At 46.2% G+C, this 23,461-nt stretch overlaps 1 protein-coding gene across 4 annotated transcripts in view; it reads right to left on the bottom strand.

The window, feature by feature from the left end:
• The window catches only part of LOC121538500 (calmodulin-binding transcription activator 1-like), a 543,809-nt gene that overhangs the window by 135,806 nt on the left and 384,542 nt on the right, over positions 1–23,461 (bottom strand). The window lies entirely within an intron of this gene.

The following is a 23,461-nucleotide window of genomic DNA, read 5'->3' as shown; positions in this document are numbered from 1 at the left end:
TCTCAAGGTTACTAATAGTAATGGATGGGAAGTACAGTAATGCTGGTGTTAATGCGTTTCTGCGTTTGTCAGTTCTGTTTCCTCTATCCGGGTGGAGTGGTTAGCGGTTCAACGCCACGCCGTGATTTATACAGCATCCGCACCATTAATCCTGCAGCCATGCAAGGCTCTGCTGAGTAATTGATCTGGCTGCTACTGTAACTAAATCCGTCAAAACAATGACACCCTCTTCCTCCACCCCACCCCACCTCTGCTCAGGCTCCCCAGCCTCTCTACAGGGTTGGAAAACAACTTCACTTCAGACTTTCTCAGAAGTTTGGCCCCTAAAAATAGTGTGAGTAAGAGTGATGTTTGATGTGTGTGTGTGTGTGTGTGTGTGTGTAAGTGTGTGTGTGCGCATGCCAATGTGTGTGTGAAACACCAGTGGTCGCCACTAGAGGGAGTATCCCCCCCACACTGTGACTGAGACTCCAAAGATACTTCTCAGCTGCCTACATAAACCTCTATGCTCGGGTCAGGCAGAGCAGAGAGAGAGCTAGCACGTCCAGTGACGAACCTTGGCAGCCCCATATTCTCCCAGACATCTGAGCCAAGTGGCACCCTATTTCGTATAGTGCACTACTTTAGACCAGAGCCCATTAAGTGCACTATATAGGCAATAGGGTGCCATTTGGGATGCAGACTAGGACTGACCCCTATTGTGTCTAGAGACAGTAAACCACTAAACCCCATCCTGCTGTGTTGGAGTTGGAATGACCCCTAATTTATGTTCTCCCAGCCTGGCTTGTTGACCTGTCTCTGCATACTGCATTTAAAGTAATACGTATCTGCTTGAATGCCCCGGTGCCATAAATCAGAGGGAAATGGACCTGTCATCTTTGTAAACAATGCATGGGTCCAGTTATCATTAAAAACAAAGGAGGGCTGGGAGAGAGAGGCCATGCATACTGATGAGGAGAGGACCGATCAGACTACTGGCTGGCTCTTTGAGCCTTCACACAAACACGCACATATGCATGCACACACACACACACACAACAAACACATAAACATAACACTACACTTCTCTGGCTGGCTTTCTGACTCATGAGAATTATAATGGGAACAGGAATCTGAACGTGTTAGTGGAAATGTTAGTCAGAGGTTACATCATAATACTCTCAAAGTGGCTGAGTTGCAGTCCGTTATTGCAGTTATTCCATGCAATGTACAGTATATCACACAATACATTTCTTTGTCAACATCCAAGGAATAATACACTTCCCAGGACTTATGATGAAATCGTCTGATCATCTCAGCACCTCTTCCCCCTCAGGAGGCTGAAAAGATTCAGCATGGGCCTTCAGATCTTCAAAAAGTTCTACAGTTGCACCATTGAGAGCATCTTGACTGGCTGCATCACTGCTTGGTACGGCAACTGCAAAGTACCCAACCGAAAGGCACTACAGAGGGACGTGAGTACAGCCCAGTACATCACTGGGGCCGAGCTCCCTGCCATCCAGGACCTCTATACCAGGCAGCTTCAGAGAAAGGCCCAAAAATTGTCAGACTCCAGCCACCCAAGCCATAGACTGTTCTCTCTGCTACTGCACGGCAATCGGTACCAGTGCACCAAGTCTGGAACCAACAGGACCCTGAACAGCTTCTACACCCAAGTCATAAGACTGCTAAACAAGACTGCTAAATAGCTAATCAAATGGCTACCCACTGCTGCTACTGTCTATTATCTATCCTGTTGCCTAGTCACTTTAACCCTACCTATAAGTACATAGCTACCTCAATTACCACGTACCCCTGCACATGGACTCGGTACTGGTACTTCCTGTATATAGCCATGTTTTTACATTTACATTTACATTTACGTCATTTAGCAGACGCTCTTATCCAGAGCGACTTACAGTTAGTGCATACATTATCCTTTTTTATTTTCATACTGGACCCCCGTGGGAAACAAACCCACAACCCTGGCGTTGCAAACGCCATGCTCTACCAACTGAGCCACCTCCCTGCCGGCCATTCCCTCCCCTACCCTGGACGACGCTGGGCCAATTGTGCGCCGCCCCATTGGTCTCCCGGTTGCGGCCGGCTACAGCAGAGCCTGGATTCAAACCAGGATCTCTAGTGGCACAGCTAGCACTGCGATGCAGTGCCTTAGACCACTGCGCCACCTGGTACTCCCTGTATATAGCCATGTTATTACCTGGTACTTCCTGTATATAGCCATGTTTTTACTCGTCATTGTTAATTGTTATTCACTGTGTATTTATTCCTCACGTCACTATTTCTATTTAATTTGTAATTCTTTATCTTATCTCTGCATTGTTGAAAAAGGACCTGTAAGTATGCATTTTACTGTTAGTACAACCTGTTGTTTACAAAGCATGTGACAAATACAATTTGATTTGATTTGACTTACCTGGTTAAATAAAGGTTAAATAAATAGACTGAAGTGATTTCAGTGGTCCTCTGTAGCTCAGCTGGTAGAGCACGGCGTTTGTAACGCCAGGGTAGTGGGTTCGATCCCCGGGACCACCCATACACAAAAAAAATTATGCACGCATGACTGTAAGTCGCTTTGGATAAAAGCGTCTGCTAAATGGCATCTTATTATTATTATTATTCTGTTTTTAAATAGAAAATCACACCAGACGTCCTCGGCTCCTCCTTCAACAGACCACAGACTCCTTGGAGCATAATGCAAACATAATAATACCATCATAAATATGACATTATGATATTACCAATGTTTAATGGCCTCTCATGACAAATGCATTGCGCTTCAGAGTCATTAAATTAAACCATGTCAGTGTAAAAATGACACATGCAGATATTTAGGTTATAGCACCCCGCCAACAACCAATGGTCTTCATTGCATAACATTGTCCAATGTCATGATATTGTCATCAAATGTAAGCATAATTTGTTATGGAACCGTTTTCAATGTTAATGATAGTCAATCTGCATGTTAGCTGTATAATATGTCAACCTTTATGTCAGCTCTGTGACATGTGGATCAGATGAAATGTCACTGAATATCATCTTGTGCTCTTTGGCACACGTATGATGGATTTGGAGTTTGCAGGGGTGGGGTCTCAGACTGAAATAATTTGACATTCTAGAGAGAGGCCCAGCTTTGGAGACCCAGGGAGCTCTGTGTGGCCTGTATCCTGGGGTGAGAGCACATTACTGGGCCTTGGCCAGGGTCTAGCTGGGCTTAGCTGGGTCATGACAGAGACTGGGTTTGGGCCGGCTGGGTCTAGCAGGGACAGCCACAGAGAGCAATGTGTTCCTGGAGAGAAGAAGGAACTAGTCCAAGACTCTTCTAGGCCAGGGGCCTCATTTATCAATTATGCGTAGGCACAAATCTGTGCGTAAACCATGCGTGGGATCATTTCCACGCAAAGTTTGAGATTTATCAATATGAAAATTTGCTTGAAAGTGTGCATACATTTATGCACAGCCATGACCATGCATAGGCACAGTGCCAAGTGGTGGAATAAGGGAACTGCTTGTCAAGCGTAGAATGGGGAATATATATGTTGAAAATGTGTGAAATTGTGAGAGTAATAATTCAAGTATTTTTAAATTTCATTGTATTTCCATTAAGAATTAAAGCAACATATCTTTACATTTTACATTTACGTCATTTAGCAGACACTCTTATCCAGAGCGACTTACAAATTGGTGCATTCACCCTATAGCCAGTGGGATAACAACTTTACAATATGTTTTTTTTTTTTTTTTTTTGGGGGGGGGGGGGGGTAGAAGGATTACTTTATCCTATCCCAGGTATTCCTTAAAGAGGTGGGGTTTCAAATGTCTCCGGAAGGTGGTGAGTGACTCCGCTGTCCTGGCGTCGTGAGGGAGCTTGTTCCACCATTGGGGTGCCAGAGCAGCGAACAGTTTTGACTGGGCTGAGCGGGAACTATGCTTCCGCAGAGGAAGGGGAGCCAGCAGGCCAGAGGTGGATGAACGCAATGCCCTCGTTTGGGTGTAGGGACTGATCAGAGCCTGAAGGTACAGAGGTGCCGATCCCCTCACAGCTCCATAGGCAAGCACCATGGTCTTGTAACAGATGCGAGCTTCAACTGGAAGCCAGTGGAGTGTGCGGAGGAGCGGGGTGACGTGAGAGAACTTGGGAAGGTTGAACACCAGACGGGCTGCGGCATTCTGGATGAGTTGTAGGGGTTTAATGGCACAGGCAGGGAGCCCAGCCAACAGCGAGTTGCAGTAATCCAGACGGGAGATGACAAGTGCCTGGATTAGGACCTGTGCCGCTTCCTGTGTAAGGCAGGGTCGTACTCTCCGAATGTTGTAGAGCATGAACCTGCAGGATCGGGGCACCGCCTTGATGTTAGCGGAGAACGACAGGGTGTTGTCCAGGGTCATATCTTGACAGGCATATAATTTGATCACATCAGTGCATCTGTTAAGATAATATTCCATATAAAGTACAGTCATTTGTTAAATTAGAAGAATGTGTGAAAGTGAAACCATTGTTGAAATCACAGGAGGTTGGTGACACCTTAATTGAGGAGGACGGGCTCCTGGTAATGGAAGGAGCAGAATAGTGGAATGGTATCAAATACATCAAACACCAGCCATTACTTTGAACAGTCCTCCCCTCAGCAGCCTCCTGTGGTTGAAATACTATAAAAGACTGAGATAATGGGAAATAGAATGAGAGATGTCTAATCTTGCTCTGTTGGAAGATTTGGCACAAGCTGCATTTCGCAGATAGTGCGTTTTTAGAGACAGGTGGGACCTTTTTTTTTACAGAAAGTACAGATATCGTTTCCCAAAACAAATCGTATAGTATTTTTGTGAGGATTTAAGACCTACTTTAAAAAGGCAAACACATGCCATTCCAGTGCACATCCAAGTGTATATCCACCCTTGGGTTTTTGGCAACGGGCACTTTCAGCGGGAGCTTGAATAAGCCATCCATCCTCAACAGTTCCCTCCAGTAGGCCTAAAGGCCAACATCGCTGTTCTGCAGAATGAACGAGTTGTGCGTTCCTCCTGACCACCTTGCCACCACATTCAGCAGTGTATTTTGCGCATCACATAACCTATCACCTGCACATAAAGAGTAGAAGCCGTTTCGGGAAACGATATCTGATGAGCCAATCAGTACTTTCTGCAGAAAAAGTCCCATCTGACTCTAAAAATGCGCACTCTGCAAAATTCAGTGTGTGCCAAATCTTCCAACAGAGCAAGATTAGACATTCCATTTCCCATTATATCAGTCTTTCATAGTATTTACACACTGGTTTCACTTTCACACGTGCCTCTAATTTAGCAAATTACTGTATTTTATATGGATTATTATCATAGCAAATGCACTGATGTGGTCAAATTATATAGCATGTCAAAGATATGTTGCATGAATTCACAATGGAAATACAATGAAATCTAAATATTATTGGCAGTTCTCTTATTCCACCACTTAGCAGTGTGTGTACGCATTGTCATGGCTGGGCGTAGATTTACGCACACTCTCAAGCCAACATTCATAAACACTACCGTTCAAAAGTTTGGGGTCACTTAGAAATGTCCTTGTTTTTGAAAGAAAAGCTATTTTTTTGTCCATTAAAATAACATCAAATTGATCAGAAATACAGTGTAGACATTGTTAATGTTGTAAATGGCTATTGTAGCTGGAAACGGCTGATTTTTTTTATGGAATATCTACATAGGCGTACAGAGGCCCATTATCAGCAACCATCAGTCCTGTGTTCCAATGGCACGTTGTGTTTGCTAATCCAAGTTTATAATTTTAAAAGGCTAATTGATTATTAGAAAACCCTTTTGCAATTATGTTAGCACAGCTGAAAACTGTTGTGCTGATTAAAGAAGCAATAAAACTGGCCTTCTTGAGACTAGTTGAGTATCTGGAGCATCAGCAATTGTGGGTTCGATTACAGGCTCAAAATGGCCAGAAACAAATAACTTTCTTCTGAAACTCATCAGTCTATTCTTGTTCTGAGAAGTTAAGGCTATTCCATGTGAGAAATTGCCAAGAAACTGATGATCTCGTACAACTCTGTGTACTACTCCCTTCACAGAACAGTGCAAACTGGCTCTAACCAGAATAGAAAGAGGAGTGGGAGGCCCCGGTGCACAACTGAGCAAGAGGACAAATACATTAGAGTGTCTAGTTTAAGAAACAGACGCCTCACAGGTCCTCAACTGGCAGCTTCATTAAATAGTACCCGCAAAACACCAGTCAACATCAACAGTGATGAGGCGACTCCGGGATGCTGACCTTCTAGGCAGAGTTGCAAATAAAAGCCATATCTCAGACTAGCCAATAAAAATAAAAGATTAAGATGGGCAGTCTGAGATATGGCTTTTTCTTCTTCTTTCTGGCCTTAACTTCTCAGAACAAGAATAGACTGATGAGTTTCAGAAGAGAGTTATTTGTTTCTGGCCATTTTGAGCCTGTAATCGAACCCACAATTGCTGATGCTCCAGATACTCAACTAGTCTCAAGAAGGCCAGTTTTATTACTTCTTTAATCAGCACAACAGTTTTCAGCTGTGCTAACATAATTGCAAAAGGGTTTTATAATGATCAATTAGCCTTTTAAAATGATAAACTTGGATTAGCAAACACAACGTGCCATTGGAACACAGGACTGATGGTTGCTGATAATGGGCCTCTGTACACCTATGTAGATATTCCATAAAAAATCTGCCGTTTCCAGCTACAATAGCCATTTACAACATTAACAATGTCTACACTGTATTTCTGATCAATTTGATGTTATTTTAATGGACAAAAAAATAGCTTTTCTTTCGAAAACAAGGACATTTCTAAGTGACCCCAAACTTTTGAACTGTAGTATAGATAAATCTCACACTTTCCGTGGAAATGAGCCCACGCATGATTTATGCATAGATTTGTGCCTATTCATGATTGATAAACGAGGCCCCTGGAGAAGTGAGTGAGTTCCTCTAACTAAGTATCCTTTAGATCAAGAACAATTACCTCCCATCATTAGCTCCTTGAAAGCTGAGTCTCCATCCCTAAGTGATACTTGATGAGAACACATCTGGTTCTACCTGTAAAGAGGCCTCCAGCCCTGCTCTACTATAATGGGCTTTGGTGGGTGGTTGAGGCCTAAGAAGTGCTGCCACTGCATTTTAGAATAGGGAGAAGTTACAGGGGGCTACATAGCTGGAACTTAAAGTGTCTGAGTTGACAAGGAAGAAAGTGTGCAAACGAGACGCCTATACCTCTCTCTCTATATATATATGTATATATATATATATATAGTCCTCCTCTCCTCCTGTATCAGCCTAATGCTATGTGTTAGCTGTCAGGAGAGAGTAGGCGAAGCCACTCCAGCGTACACACAAACACAAACACACGCCCACATAAACACACACAGACACACACACACAGGACAAAACCCATCTCAATTAACACTCTCCATCTGATAAATAAAGGTGGGACAGGGACGCTGTCAGGTGCGTCAGTCTGTGTCTGCCTACAGATAAGACATTCTGTGTGTCTGTCTCTGTCACAGGCGTAGGGAGAGAGGAGAGTTGATCTGTGTGTGTCACCTTCTGTCTGTGGCTGCCATCCTTCACACACACACTGTGACAGAGGGGACCGCCACCGCCGTGCTGCTTCCTCCGTGAGCCACGTCAGGGCTGACACATTCCAGCGGCTCCCCCACCTCCCTGGTGTGGCCCTCTGGGCCCTTGGAGGCCCCTGTAACCATGCCCTGTCTCATTATGTGGATGACGTCTCTGAGCGCTCTGTGTTGTGCTGTCCTGTCTCTCTCTCTGACTGTCAGTGGGGAGAATGCCACACTGTGGGGTCCTGGGACCATGCCACTCTCTAGTGTGTGTGTGGTCTGCATGTCTGTCTGTCAGTCAGTTTGTCTGTCTATTAGCACCCTATCCCTGTTGAATTCTCCTCACACAGTCTAAGGACCCGGGTGGGGGGCTTATTACACAGCGCAGGGTGTCAAACCTTATGCCTGACTGAAATGTCACTGTTTTTTTTAATGACCAGCCCCAACAACCAAGACAATGCTTCTTTCATTTTCTAGTCATCTATTCTATTTGTGCCATTCACCACACGGCAAATTATCATTGAATGTGGAGATTTACAGAGGCAGTTTGACAATGGGGGAGTATGATGTTCAAATGACACCATATTTCCTATATAGTGCACTACTTTTGACCAAGGTCCATAGGACTCTGGTCAAAAGTAGTGCACTATGTAGGGGATAGGGTGCCATTTGGGACACACCCTGGGAGTGTAAGGAAGGGTTGTTACCACCATCCAGGCAGGCTGTGGACAATTCACATTAATAAAACGCTGTGCAAAGGCCTGCATGCGGAATGACAAATAGAACAGAAACAGATGGAACAAAACAGAAACAAAACAATCAGCATCTTGAAACAGCTTAAATGACAGTTAATACATTTACTAGCAAACACACATAAACTGACACCAGGAGGCAGAGGGGAGTGAATACAATATCACTGATTGCTATAACTGGCACGAGCAATGACAGCATGGTGTAGATTGGAGGGGAGATTGAATTTCATGTTCTTTCAGATGGAGTTTGAAATGTGAGATTTGTTTTGTGGTACTGTATAGACTCCCCCCTCCCTGTCTAACCCCCCTCTCAATAGGAGACTGAAGCAATATGTTAACTGATGTATACCACTGCACCAGCCAGTGCCTCATTCTCTCAACTCACTGTCCACTGTAGAGAAATCGAATGTGATTTGAGAGTCCTTTTTTAATATTTTCCTTTGGTGTAAAAACCCACCTAGTGGGGAGAATTCTTCTCAATAATATCAATGTTTGCGACTGACATGCTAGCCATCTCATTATGGTTGATTAGGAGATGTAACATAGAGCACGTGTGTACGGTGTGTGTGTGTGTGTGTGTGTGTGTATACTGGGCTTGTGTGTGTTTTCATGCATGTGAAAGAGAAAGTGAGTAATAATGAGTGATAATGAGAGAGAGAACAAAGAGAGACCAGTGTGTTAATGAGTGTGAGATGTGCTGAGGTAACTCTCTCTCTCTCTCTGTTTGTTCTGTAATAGTGAGTTGCCTTCCTGCCGCAGCGCTCCGCCACCTTAGGTGGGTGATTAGGACTAATTATATAATTACACTAAATGTGATAAGAAACCGCATAGAGGGAATCAGCTCCATCATCACCAGCCTATCAGGGCACACAACATGGCAAACGACTCTAACACACACCCACACACAATCACATAGCCTACACATTTTTTTTACATTTTAGTCATTTAGCAGACGCTCTTATCCAGTGAGCGCATAATATTTTTTTTCTTCATATATATATATTTTTTCATACACATACATGCATGCACACACGTACACGGTCATGATTCACCCAATACCAAAAGTACAGGAACACACACACACACATGCCATCTAAGCACACCTGTGAGTAAAAAGCGATTTGCTCCCTGACACACAGTAACGGCCAATAAAACAAGTGCTGACTCGCTCCCAAAGCCAGCCGAGGGGAGCGGAGGGACAAATGAACACAACCTCTCTGTAAAAGCCTGCTCCTCTGAGGATTCTCTGGTGTTAAAACCAAATGCTCCATCCTGGCTGTGGGAAAACACTATCGCATCACACACACGCTCAGTCCACTCAGAGAGAATAGTTCATCTAATTTCTACACTCTGGCCAGGGGAGGAGAGGGCGGAGGAGAGGGAGATGGAGAGATGGTATGAAGGAAAATAAAGGATGGGGATTGTAGAAAGAGAGGGAGAGGGCCAGGGAAGGAGAGGGTGATGGAGGGATGGTAGAGGAAAAGAAAAGACAGGATGGGGACTGTGTGAGCAGCATGGGGTGGAAGCAGGGGATAATTAGTGCTAATAAAGCCTAATGGAATTCTGCCTCACCACGTCAGGTGTAAGATGATCTGATTACTGCCCAGACGGAGACCGAGAAGGACGGGGGAAATTGGGAAGTGATCCGTTAATCCTTCCAGACCCTTTGTCTCCCAGTGTGTGTGTGTGTGTGTGTATGTGAGCGGGGAGGATAAGTATTATTGGACAGTATAAGTTAGTTTCAGACTATGATGAGACTCTCTCTAAAGTGGATGTGTGCTGGCATGTGTAGCCACTTTCTCTCTCTCTCTCTCTCTCTCTCTCTCTCTCTCTCTCTCTCTCTCTCTCTCTCTCTCTCTCTCTCTCTCTCTCTCTCTCTCTCTCTCTCTCTCTCTCTCTCTCTCTCCTCTCTCTCTCTCTCTCTCTCTCTCTCTCTCTCTCTCTCTCTCTCTCTCTCTCTCTCTCTCTCTCTCTCTCTCTCTCTCTCTCTCTCTCTCTCTCTCTCTCTCTCTCTCTCGCCCTCTCCCTTTCTCTAACTGCATGTGTGTTTTTCTATACATTATGTCATATACATCATACAAGTACAAATTATGTATAACTTCATATCTTATGTAGCTGGGTAGTTGCCATATGGCCCCCAAAAAAGAAAAGAATGTCCACTTAAATTAAAGTAAAATAACCTATAGTTACAATAAAGTATGTCTAAACAACTCAAAATGTTATATGGCCAGCTGTAATTTTGAGTTTATACCCAATTTAATGAACCATTTCATGCATTAGTGCCTTGAATTTGTCCTCTTGTGTGACATTACAATTAATGTTAATTCAGTATAAAGGTTTAATGAACCCAAACAGACAATACAATAATTTTTTACTCATTATTTTTTACTTCTGTCTTTAAATCAGTAATCATATTCTGGAATTTTAAATGAAAAACACATAATTTCCTTCTATAATGATGATAACCAAGTGTCTGCTATTACATTTTGGGTAAGATTCACAGTAATTTCATTACACCTAGATAAAAAGCAATTATGGACAATACAAAACAGGCAGTCACATTTTACTGTTAAAACATCATTAATTACACTTTCAGAAGTCTCTGACCATTGTAAAAATGCTTCTAAACAGCAGTTCTAAATATCAGTAATGACTCATCATTACAGGATTTGAACTGTACTCATTCCAATAACAGGGCCCTGAAAGAGTCCTATATTGCTATTTTTCGTCACTACCTCCCAGAATCTGGAGTGGATAATTCTTTGGATGTGGTAGCCGTTTCTCAGGCTCCCTCTCCGGAATCGAACCCTGATTCCTCGTTATTCCTGGTCACCATGGTAGGCACGGAAACTACCATCGAAAGTTGATAGGCAGACATTCAAATGAGACGCCAGTGACACAAAGAGTCACCAAAAGGGTCCGGAGCACCCGAAAGCAGCCCATATGGGTTTTGGGTCTGATAAATGTACGTGTCCCTAAAGGTCAGCATTTGTTGGCATATCTTAGCACTAGAATTGCCACAGTTATCCAAGTAACATTGGAGCAATCATTGGAACCATAACTGATATAATGAGCCATTCACAGTTTCACTGTACCGACCGTGTGTACTAAGACTTGCATGGCTTAATATTTGGGACAAGAATATAGCAGGGGGGAACAGTCTCCAAAAGAGGCACGGCTGATGGAGGCCCTCCCAGGGTGGATCAATCGGAACTATTTGGAAATATCATGAATAGACTTGGGGACTATTGCTTCTTGAAATATACTTCTGTGTTATAACTAAAAGAGTAGGTGAAGGGAATTTAATTACTTTTTTCATTAATTTACTTAAGTTCAAAGTTCCACCACCTTACCTGGGACAGTCACACCATTGGATAATTGTCACATTTGGTACAACATTTTAAGAAAACAAATGATAAACTGCATGAATTTACTCATGATCCAAGTAAGAAAACAAATATTTTAGTATTAGATTAAAATTTTTGCCAAATTAAGTTAAGTTATATTATTGTTTGCCAACATGGACAAACAAAAAGGCCGTCACGTCAACTATAGAGCTAACATATGTCTGAACATATGTTTATGTGTGCATTGTCTACGACCAAAAGTGCTAACTGTAATAATGTAGTTATGATTCTCTGCGTTTGTGATTGGCTAGCCGTACTGTTCCTGAGTGTACAGAATATGTAACTGTGTTAATTTGTGTAAGTGTGTGTTTGTTGATGTGTAATTACGAGTGGCTGTAGGCATGACTGTACAGTGTATGTGTGTATGTGTGCGTGAGCTCGTGTGTGTACTTATGGACACTAATGGAGTGCATGTGTCAGAGGGTGTGTTCCTGACTGTCACTCTCTGTCCCCCCCCTGAATATCCCAGTTTGGCTGCGACAGGAGAGGGAAACAAGTGTGTGTGTATGTATGTGTGTGTGTGTGTGTGTGTGCCTGTGTTGGTGTCACAGCATCAGATGACGGAGCATGACAGAGAGAGAGAATATATGCCCAGTTCTGCCTGTCTGAAAAGTCCCTACTCATCTGAGAGAGCCCATCTAGTGTGTCCTTTCCTATCCTGTGACGGCTCCTCTTCTCATTTGGCTCTGCTCTGTGTGTTCCTCTAAGGATGCCGTGTGTGGAGGGCTCAGAGCAGAGAGCTCAGTCTGCGTCACAAATGGCACCCTATTCCCTATGTAGTGGACTATTTTGGGGGGGGTCAAAAGTAGTGCACTATGTAGGGAATAGGGTGTAATTTGGGACACAGCCTCAGTCAGAGAGGACAGAGGCTCTGTCTAACTTCTAAGAGAGGGAGAGGGATAGGGAGAGGGAGAGGGAGAGGGAGAGGGAGAGGGAGAGGGAGAGGGAGAGGGAGAGGGAGAGGGAGAGGGAGAGGAGAGGAGAGGGAGAGGAGAGGGACAGGGAGAAGTGGGAGGAGAGTGACAGGGAGAGGAGAGGGAGAGGGAGAGGGAGAGGGACAAGGAGAGGAGAGGGACAGGGACAGGGACGGGGACAGGGAGAGGGAGAGGGAGAGGGAGAGGGAGAGGGAGAGGGAGAGGGAGGAGATGGACAATGAGAGGAGAGGGACAGGGAGAGGGAGAGGGAGAGGGAGAGGGAGAGGGAGAGGGAGAGGGAGAGGGAGAGGGAGAGGGAGAGGGAGAGGGACAATGAGAGGGACAATGAGAGGAGAGGGAGAGGGAGAGGGAGAGGGAGAGGGAGAGGGAGAGGGACAGGGACAGGGACAGGGACAGGAGAGGGACAGGAGAGGGAGAGCGGGAGGAGAGTGACAGGGAGAGGGAGAGGGACAATGAGAGGAGAGGGACAGGGAGAGGGAGAGGGAGAGGGAGGAGAGGAAGAGGAAGAGGAAGAGGAAAAGGAAAAGGAAGAGAGAGAGGGAGAGGTAGAGGGAGGAGAGGGACAAGGAGAGGAGAGGGACAGGGAGAGGGAGGAGAGGGAGAGGGACAAGGAGAGGAGAGGGACAGGGAGAGGGAGAGGGAGGAGAGGGAGAGGGACAATTAGAGGAGAGGGACAGGGAGAGGAGAGGGAGAGGGAGAGGGAGAGGGAGAAGGGGGAGAGGGGGGAGAGGGAGAGGAGGGAGAGGAGGAAGAGGGAGAGAGAGGAGAGGGAGAGGAGCAGGCATCATTATACCAGGTGAAGATACCTCTCTCAGCCTGCCTGCTGCTATCTCTCCCCAACACCTGCTCCAGCTCCAGATGAGATCAGCAGAGTGGGGCAGAGGTGGGCACAGGGAAGGGTGCTGCTAGTGAGCCAGGCACGTAAAGGAGAGATGAGGGAGAGGGATGGAGGGAGGAGGTTTGAGCTTAGTAGAGGAACAGGCTGTGAAGGGAAGATATCAACCCAGGTTTGAACCCGCCCCAAGGCAGTTGTGATAATGGGTGTGATTTCTAGCCACGTCGCTAGACATCCTCAGAGTATTGTGATGTTTTTTTTTGTATGTAGAGACGTGATCGCTCTGGGTAGATTAGATTTTTAAGGTGGAAGAAGTTGCCAAATGTTCAAGAAGTATGTATAATATTTACAGTGTCACTCTTTCAGAGGACAAACCATCTATCTTGATAGTATTTTTGTGCATTTTTTATTAGGATCCCCATTAGCTAACACCGTAACGTTAGCTAATCTTCCTGGGGTCCAACACCAATTAATAAGACATTACAAACAATTACAAATTAAGACTTCACAAACATTTAACAAGTAGACAATACAGACAATTAAAATACCTGACAGGTAACACATTTAACATTCAGTTGATGTTTTATATTTCCTGTCCAGTCATATGGTCTATCACATTAGATGTTCTTTTAGTTTTTCTTGAAGGTGGATTTACTTTTTGCCTGAGAAATATGGATTGGTAAAGACTTCCATAGTAGACTACACACATCACACAAGCTCTGACAACAGGTTTGATGCCTATGGCAGGCCAAGCCCAGGGGTTTGTGTGTGTTTTTACACAGTATTGCCACTGGAGTATTGGAGAGCATATTTTAAAATTATTAGAGCCACAGTCAGTCAGTCCTTACCACTGCTATAAAGCCAGTTAGGTCTCTCACTGGCCAGCGATGACAGAGTCAACAAAACTAAATGGCCAGGCCAGATGCCACTGTGCCCACTAGCAGCTCTTCATCTACCCATCCTAACCACTGCCAGGCCTGACTGTGTAAAGGCCTTTATACATTAACACAGAAAACAAACAAGAAGGCTGAAAACATGGAGGTGTTTTGATATTTTATTTCACATCTGACGTCCACTAACTGGCCCACATGATATGCACAGAACAGGTAAGCATCTGTAGGTGATGTTAGAGCTGTGTGTTGCTATACTGCCACAGATCAGACAACAGAAGTGGATGAGATGATGAGATTTGAGGCCATAACAAGCGACTGAGTCTCCCTTCCTGCCACTGTAGGGCCCAGCTCCAGGCTCCCAGCTCCTTTATTTCTCTCCTCTTATTTATTTTGGACACCACCTCTTTAATATTTGAAAGGGAAACCAAAGTGCGGCCCAGAGCCCAGACAGAGCACTTTAGAGACCCCAGCGGCAGGGCCACTATGACATGAGAGATGGGACCAGCCTACAGCCTACGCCGCACACACATACAACACACACACACACTGCTAGAGAGGTGAGGGCCTGGGTGCTTAGGATCTGATGGACTCAGCCCGTCCCCTCTTCATCGATCTCTCCTTCGGACCATTTATCACCTTTGCAACACCAGGGGCTACAGCTGCTGTCTTTCTGTGTGGTCCTACTGAACCCTTTCTAACCCTCCTCTTAAGCTTAAGCTAGCTCAGAGATCAAACCACTCCCTCCCATCCAGGCTGTGTTTGAGGCAATAATTGGGGCATCTAGTGAGTAAAGAGGATGTTTTGGGAACAGAGGGGATATGGCCTGGCTTTATTGGTTTGGAATCAGCCCAGAGAGCGCCCAGGATGGGGCTGGGTGGAGATCAATGATCCCTGAGTGTTAGTAGTATTGACTGTCTCTTTCCTCCAGCCCCTGCCCTCCCTCCCTCCCTCCCTCCCTCCCTGAGTCCCTCCCTCCCTGAGTCCCTCCCTCCCTCCCTGAGTCTCTCCCTCCCGAGTCCCTCCCTCCCTCCATCCCCCACTCCCTCCCTCTCTCCCGTCAAGGGCCCTCTCCCTCTCTCCTCTCCTTCTCTCTCCCACCTAATGTTACACTTAATGAGACAATTAGTCTGTGATGGCGTGGCCAGCATCTTAAACTGTTGTTTACTCTCCATTCATTATTAATTTCTCATCGTTAGTAAGGGTATGAATACAATTAAAAGGAGCAGGGAGAGAAAGCGTTAGCTCCCCATGGTGGGTGCTTATTAAGATAGGATGCTTTGTTATCTGAAACGGGGGCTGGGGAGCTAATTGTTAGTGGTACAGAAGATACATTGGTTCAGTAACATGGAGTTGTTGTGTGATTTATACAACCGTAGAGAGGAGATGCTGCTCAGGAGATTAAAGGTGTTGTAGGTTAATGTTGGGTATAAGAACCAACAAGCAGCCTGGGCCTTGTAGTGGCTTCAAACGGGGGTCTGCATCTCCTCATAAAGTTTCCCTCTCACACCACCAACACCCATCAGGCAGGGGGTATTCAAATTGAGCCCCTCCATGTTCATTTTCATGCACCTCTGAATTATTCACATGGGTCGTTTTTTTTTTTTTAGGCCCAACTCTGCTTTTAAATATCTAAACAACAACTGAGACAGGATAGGGAGGAAGAAAGGAAGGTCTGGTTCAGAGCCCAGCAGTCAGTGAGGTGGTCAGGATGGATAGTTCATCAACTGAACCTCAGTCCGCATCACACAACAAGCCTGATATAATAGTTACCATGACTCTGTGTCTGGCTGTCTGTCTGTCCTAACTCCTTGTCCAGAGTTCTTTATGTAACACACTGTACTATGGTAAGGCTGAATCTGAATGCACAGTGACTGAGCCTGGTTGTCTCTTCCTCATGATGCCAGCTGAGTGGTGCTGGTGAGAGAGAGATAGTCTATACGGAGGCAGCTAGGAGCAGAAAAAAATTTATTAAAAAAACAATAAAACATTAAAATCGCTCCAGTCAACAGAGCAATACCCAGCTGCTTCCAGCTCCTCTCCTCTCTCAGACATCCCTCTACACTGACAGGACGGCTTCCAAATATTCAGCTTTGTGGACTCTCTCAGAGACATTGTGCATTACAGCACACTTGGCAGAGAGAAAAACTTGATTGAGTAACAGAATGCAATGTTATGATACCACAACACAGCACACATGTTATGACAGGGTTCATGGTGTGGTAATGACAACATTATGAAGGCTTATGACAGGTAATTCAGGTTAAGCGTGACACAGTGCAGCTCAGATGCTATTATCATGTATTGGGTCACGGTCTGAGCCCTAATCTCTAGTATGGTGGAGGAGAATTCCCTCACTCCATGGTCCCCCATCCCTCCTCTTCCCCATTCCTTCCTCTTCCCCATCCCTCCTCTTTCCCCTTCCCTCCCCCATCCCTCCTCTTCCCCATCCCACCCCCATCCCTCCTCTTCCCCATCCCTCCCCCATCCCTCCCCATCCCTCCTCTTCCCCATCCCTCCATCAAACCTCCCCATCCCTCCCATCCCTCCTCTTACCCATCCCTCCCCCATATCTCCCCATCCCTCCCTTCCCCTCCCCCATCCCTCCTCTTCCCCTTCCCTCCCCCACCCTCCCCCATCCCTCCTCTTCCCCCTTCCCTCCCCCCATCCCTCCCCCATCCCTCCCCATCCCCCCTTCTCTATCCCGCCTCCATTCCTCCAGTAGTAATGCAACAGGCTATAAGCCTCCTCAGCTCCCCTAGCTGCTGGCCACTGAGGCAGAGAATAATAACTCATAGCCAACATCACGCTGGAGAACGGCAGCATGGCAGCAATAGCTTTCAAACTCCCACTTAAAATAGTGGTGGTGACATGCCTGCTGCTTTAAATAAAAACCTAAGCCAGTCTGGAGAGGCCCCATAATCCCAGCGGTGGGAGGGAGGGAGGCACACAAGATCTGCCTCCACCAGGGACACTGGGAACAATTTACTACAGCAGGCAGGTGACTGGGAGAGAGGGGGATTCACAGAGAGAGAAAGTGAGGGGGGAGAAAGAGAGAGAGAGAGAGAGAGAGAGAGAGAGAGAGAGAGAGAGAGAGAGAGAGAGAGAGAGAGAGAGAGAGAGAGAGAGAGACCTAGGCAGATAGCAGAGGGAGAGAGAGAGGGAGGGAGAAGAGAGAAAACGCTGTATGTAGATTAGATGAGAGAGCTCACTTACAAACGCTTGTGTGCCACATTCTCTCTCTCTAGCTCACATTCTTAGACGCTCTCAAACACACATTTACATGTAGAAATGTAGCAGTTCAGGATTGCAAACGGCTGCAATTAACAGGAAAGAACATTCTGAACAAAGCCTATAGCTACATACTGTACAGTACGTATGTATAGGCTGTAATATAAGGAGGTACACACACCATGCTCCCTTTGCTCACTGTGTCACTGCCTGATGATGTAATTCTGGCCTGGCAAGGAAGCCAACCGCTCAGAGCGGGACGATGACGATGACGTCACCAGGGCCGCTGGCACCCTCCTCCCCGGAGCTGTCCTGTAAGAACACACTGTCCAGTACACCACGGGAACACACACCATGTCCCATCCTTCTGCTCTACCTCACTTCCGTCCTCCCTCCCTCATATACATTTCCTCCGTCCCTCCCCCTCTCTGTCCCTCTCATGCCCTCTCACTCCCACTCTCACTCCCTCTCCCTCTCACTCCTTCTCTCACCCTCTCCCTCTCACTCCCACTCTCACTCCCTCTCACTCCCTCTCCCTCTCACTCCTTCTCTCACCCTCTCCCTCCCTCTCCCTCTCACTCCCTCTCTCACCCTCTCCCCCCCTCCCTCTCTCTCCCTCCCCCCCCCTCCCTCTCTCTCCCTCCCTCTCACTCCCTCACTCCCTCTCTCACCCTCTCCCCTCCCTCTCTCTCCCTCTCACTTCCTGTCCCTCTCACTCCCTCTCTCACCCTCTCCCTATCTCACCCTCTTTCTATCTCCCTCCCCCCTCACTCCCCCTCTCTCCTTATTCCTCTCACTCCCCCTCTCTTCTGCTCACTCTTCCCCGCTCACTCCCTCTCACTCCCTCTCTTGCCCTCTCACTCCCCCTATCTCCCTCTCCCTCCCCCCCTCTCCCTCTCCCTCTCAATCCCCCTCCACTCTCTCCTGCTCACTCTCCCTCTCTCACTCCCACTCTCTCCCTCTCACGGCCTCTCTCTCCCTCTCACTCCTTCTCTCTCCCTCTCCCTCCCGCTGTACCTGAGGCTCTTGTTCTTTAATAGCAAATTGAACCTCTCACTCTGAAAGAAATAATTACTCTCTGGAGAGAAAGGGGACTGCCGTGGAATGCTGATATGACACACAATGTCACCTTGCCACTCAGGATCTCTGCACAGCACACAGCCAGCTCTGCTCTGCAGCGAGAGAGGGGTAGAGGATAAAAACAAGGGATGGAGAGAGACAGACACAGAGAGTGAGGGTGAGAGGAGGAAGAGAACGGGGTGAGAAAGACACACAAAGACAGAGAGAGAGAGAGAGAGAGAGAGAGAGAGAGAGAGAGAGAGAGAGAGAGAGAGAGAGAGAGAGAGAGAGAAAGAAAATGAGAGTGGGAACCTGGGTGGGTATCAGATTGAAAACTAGCGATGGAAGGAGAGTAACCACTTCTATAGGACAGGCAGAGCAGAGCGGGTAACAAGTACAGGAAGATGAAAAGAGGAGTGACCAGACATGGTGGGAGGAGACGAGAGAGGGAGAAGTGGGAGGATGGAGTGTGGGATGTGTGAGAGACGGGAAGGAAAGAGGAGGATAACTAAGGTAAAGAGCAGAGAGAAAGAGATAGAGAGGGAGAGTGTGAGAGTGATATAGAGTGGTGAAAGAGAGGTGGGGTGGCAGGTAACCTAGCGGTTAAGAGCATTGGATCAGTACCCGAAAGGTTGCTGGTTAGAATCCCCAAGCCGATTAGGTGAAAAATCTGCCAATGTGCCGTTTTATATTTAAACTTTATTTAACTAGGCAAGTCAGTTAAGAACAAATTCTTATTCACAATGACGGCCTACAGCGGCCAAACCCAGACGACGCTGGGCCAATTGTGTGCCGCCCTATGGGACTCCCAATCACAGCCGGATTGTGATACAGCCCTTGAGCAAGGCACTTAACCCTAATTGCTCCTATAAGTCGCTCTGGATAAGAGTGTCTGCTACATAACCCCACCAACAAATAGGAAAAATGAGGGGGAGAGAGAGTGGGAGGGACCTAGGAGAGGTCACCCTTCGGATGAATCCATCTTGCTGGCAGGGCAAGGGGAGGGCAGACGGAGAGACGGGAGGGAGGGAGGTGCCATTTCCTCTCATTACTCATCATACCTTTCAGCACACTGGCCACAGGGTCACGTTCTGGCTGCCGTGATGCTAAACGGCCCTCTGTGGGGGAGGAGGATGGGAGAGTGAACAGTTCCGGGGGAAGCAGTGATAGAGGGGTGAGGACGGCATGGTACAGAGCTCTGAGGCTAACAGAGCAGAGCTTCACATATGGCCAGAGAGCTTGAGCTCCTGTGTGCCCCTGGAAGACCAGTGCAGAGCCAGGCTGCCCTGCAGCCAGGAGGAAGGCCAGTCCAGAGCCAGGCTGCCCTGCAGCCAGGAGGAGACTCCCCTGCTGTGAACCCACAACCTGCCATACAGCAAAGTAGTCCATCATGACCATGTCCCTTTTTCCATCACACTGACCAGCCTGGGCCTGCATGGACTGTACAGTATGTGGCTGAGTAGAAACAAGGCCTGAATAGAATATAAGCTATTTCATAAACAGACTATTAATCCGAAATAAATTGTACAAGGGAGTCTCATTCCACAGTGTAGAATTCATACTTGATTTCACCTACATACATACTTAGTAAATTATGTACCTAATAACACAAGTGTGCACACACACATGAACAGACACACACAATCACACACCCACACTACACATAAGTATCCCCCTCCTCCCCCTCCTCCGTGGCTTGTGAAATGAGGGCTATTTTTAATATCTGCTCGGGTGCCTTCTGAATAATGGGCAAATATTCTTCAAGGTCACAACTCATTTGTCAGGCTGCTAGTCTAAAGAACGGCCCAGTGCTCTAAAGCTAACATTCAGCTTTTATTCTGCTGATAAAACCCACCAAGCCTTTATGAGTACAAGCAGTTAAAACAGGGAAGAATAACAGGCAGGCACTACTGAGAGAGACACAGACAGAGGTGTGGGAGAGGGTGACAGTATCACCAGGCTGGGCGGAGGAGAGGAGGAAGAGGAGCAGGAGGAGAAAGGGGGGAGGAGAGGAGGAGAGAGGGAAGGGGCAGGAGAAGGATTTGGCTGTGGCTAAATTGGTGAAAATCCATCAGCTTATTGCCTAGTGATGCTGTAGGTGAATGCCAAAGGTTAAAGGAGTGGCTGAGTGGACAAATCAAACAGGGTCTCTGTCTACCTGACAGCCAAGACAATGACGTACATAAACACGCAGCAGAAGGCTGGAGTTGTTGTGATCAAACAAGCGCAATGTTGTGAGAACGTAACCCTGATGTCATCAACCCCTATCCCATCCCAATGAGCACAAGCTATTATTGTATGTAAATGCCCCTACACTTATCATAACAGACCAGAATATGACTATTAATCTAATACCCTAACCTTAACTGCTAAACCTAAAATGTAATTGATGTAATACAATTCACAAAAGCATGTTGTGGTGCATGAAATAGCGATACATTTCAGTAACATTTTAAACATAAATCATATTTTATCTCTCATGCCAGTATTATTTAATCATAGCCCCCAGCCAGCATCTACCTCTCCCCTCCACAGACTTTATCTTTCTCCTCAGCCCAGGCATGACATCTCCATGATGCTTTCAATGTTCTGCTCCGTGCCTCTGTGTTTTATGGGCCTGTGTGGAGGACCAGGGTGAGCGCCGGCCGGCTGACCAGGAATGCATGTGCATGTGACCTGGCCACGAGGACATCAGTACCACCCGCCAGACAGGGACCAAGAGCCAGCACCAGCCACCGACAACACAGTGACACCACTGTGTCATACCACCGACAACACAGTGACACCACTGTGTCATACCACCGACAACACAGTGACACCACTGTGTCATACCACCGACAACACAGTGACACCACTGTGTCATACATACAGTTTTACTTCTATTGGGGATACCTTGATCTAACATCTAACACACACAATAGTGGTTCATAACACACAGTGCCACCAAATGAAGGTCAGTTCAGTTGAATTGCAGACAGTATATAAGGACAATTATACTAACCTGACAGCCCTTATTTGTTTTAAATACTATAAGCTATGCCTCTGAAAGCTACTGGCACTATGCCAGCCTTGGGTCTTATTTCAAAGGTTTCCCTTTGCTCTGAACCAAAGGTAGATTTTCCTTGGTACTGTCAAAGCGTTTTAAGAACTAGAAAAGTTGGCTATGCAAATAAACCTGGATGGAATCAAAAAAAATAATGTATTTATTAAGCCTAAAGTGGCTTCTATATTCAATGTTCAAAGGACACCATTACCTGGAGGTGTAGTCTAACAGCTGGGTGGAACAGAGGAGAGGGAGACACACAAACAAACACTAGCTGCCGTAATAAATAAATAATATTTCTATAAATATAAATAGCGTATATAGTTATATTTAATTATGTGACTTCAGCTATCAGAGGGCAAAGGAGGGCTTGTGCTTATGCTTCTTTATGCTAAACAGCTTGTGATAAAGCCATTTTTAAAAGCAACATAACTCACTTTTTGAATGGCCCTGGCTGCAAGTGTACATTGATTAAGTTGCAGTAGGAGCCTCAAATGGCTAATTAATGCCCCAGTGGCTTTATGAACGGTGTGAGAGTGGTGTCAGTGGTTTTCCTATGGGCCAACGAGCAGGTCTCCCAGTCATAATGCCTGCTGAAATCTACATATAAACGTCTGAAAGTGATGGAGGGCAGTAGTGCTCAGCATTCTCTCTAGCTAGCCTAACCCAATGAGATTTATCCCTCCCATCAGCACATATGGAAAGAGGCTTTATGTAAACAGTGTTTCATATATCATAATGGTGCTATGGTGATTGCAGGAGCTAGGGCTGGGTCTAGTGGTTAAGGATAGGGCCAGAGCTGTGTATATTAACGGTACTGGATGGGGCTACCAGAGAGAAGGTTATAGAGTTTAAAAGGGCATGAGCCCCCAGCGCATTCCACTGCCAGCCCCTCACAAACAAACACTCAAATGCTCATTTCCCACGACCCTCCATCCCTCTAAACTGAGCTGCCTCAGTTGTTTTTACCGTCTCTTGGCACTCCATGGATCAGCTGAAATCATTAATTGGATGGAGAGTCTCCTCACTTTGGCTTTTTCAGGTGTAAATACAGGGATGATGGGAAGGGAACTCAATAAGGGGAGGATTTAAACAAGGCCAAGGCTGGAGAGATATGGAGACATGGGCCAGTGAAATATTGAAGAGGTTATTTTGCCCTGTAAAGCATGAAACACACTGAGAATCTCACTGCCGATAGACTGCCGATAGGTACTTATCACAGTGGAAGGCCGTTCCTTCTCTTGCTAGAACAAAAGCGGCACCTGCTGTGTGCCATCCTGGTAGCGACGAACCTAGATACCGTTTCTACTTGTAGAATCGCAATGCTGATCAGTGGCCAACAACTTGACTTTGAGCCAATCAGAGAGCACAAACCCCCATGTGGGGGAGCAAACAGGAGTGACAACTAAAATAAAAAAGAGGGCAATGTCTCCGTACATCCACGGTTAAATGTCATGAGCCAGTCACACTTCATATGCAATGTAAGCTATGAGATGGTAGCTAACTAAGTGCACACTGCACAGACGCAATGCATACAATACTAAATACTTCCTCCAAGCTAGCTAACCACTGTAGCTAGTACTGACATTATAATTAAATCACAATGGATTAGTTTCCATGAAACAGCTGCCGCTGTTAGCTCCTGAGGTAGTGTGGTGTCCTTAGCTAGCTAGCTATGTTTTGCTAGCTAGCGAATATACTAACTTTAGCTAGCTAGCTAA

The sequence above is a fragment of the Coregonus clupeaformis genome, chromosome 24 (genome assembly GCF_020615455.1).
Source record: "Coregonus clupeaformis isolate EN_2021a chromosome 24, ASM2061545v1, whole genome shotgun sequence".
NCBI lineage: Eukaryota > Metazoa > Chordata > Actinopteri > Salmoniformes > Salmonidae > Coregonus > Coregonus clupeaformis.
The sequence above is the reverse complement of the archived record's forward strand: the minus strand, read 5'-3'. Positions and strand labels throughout refer to the sequence as shown.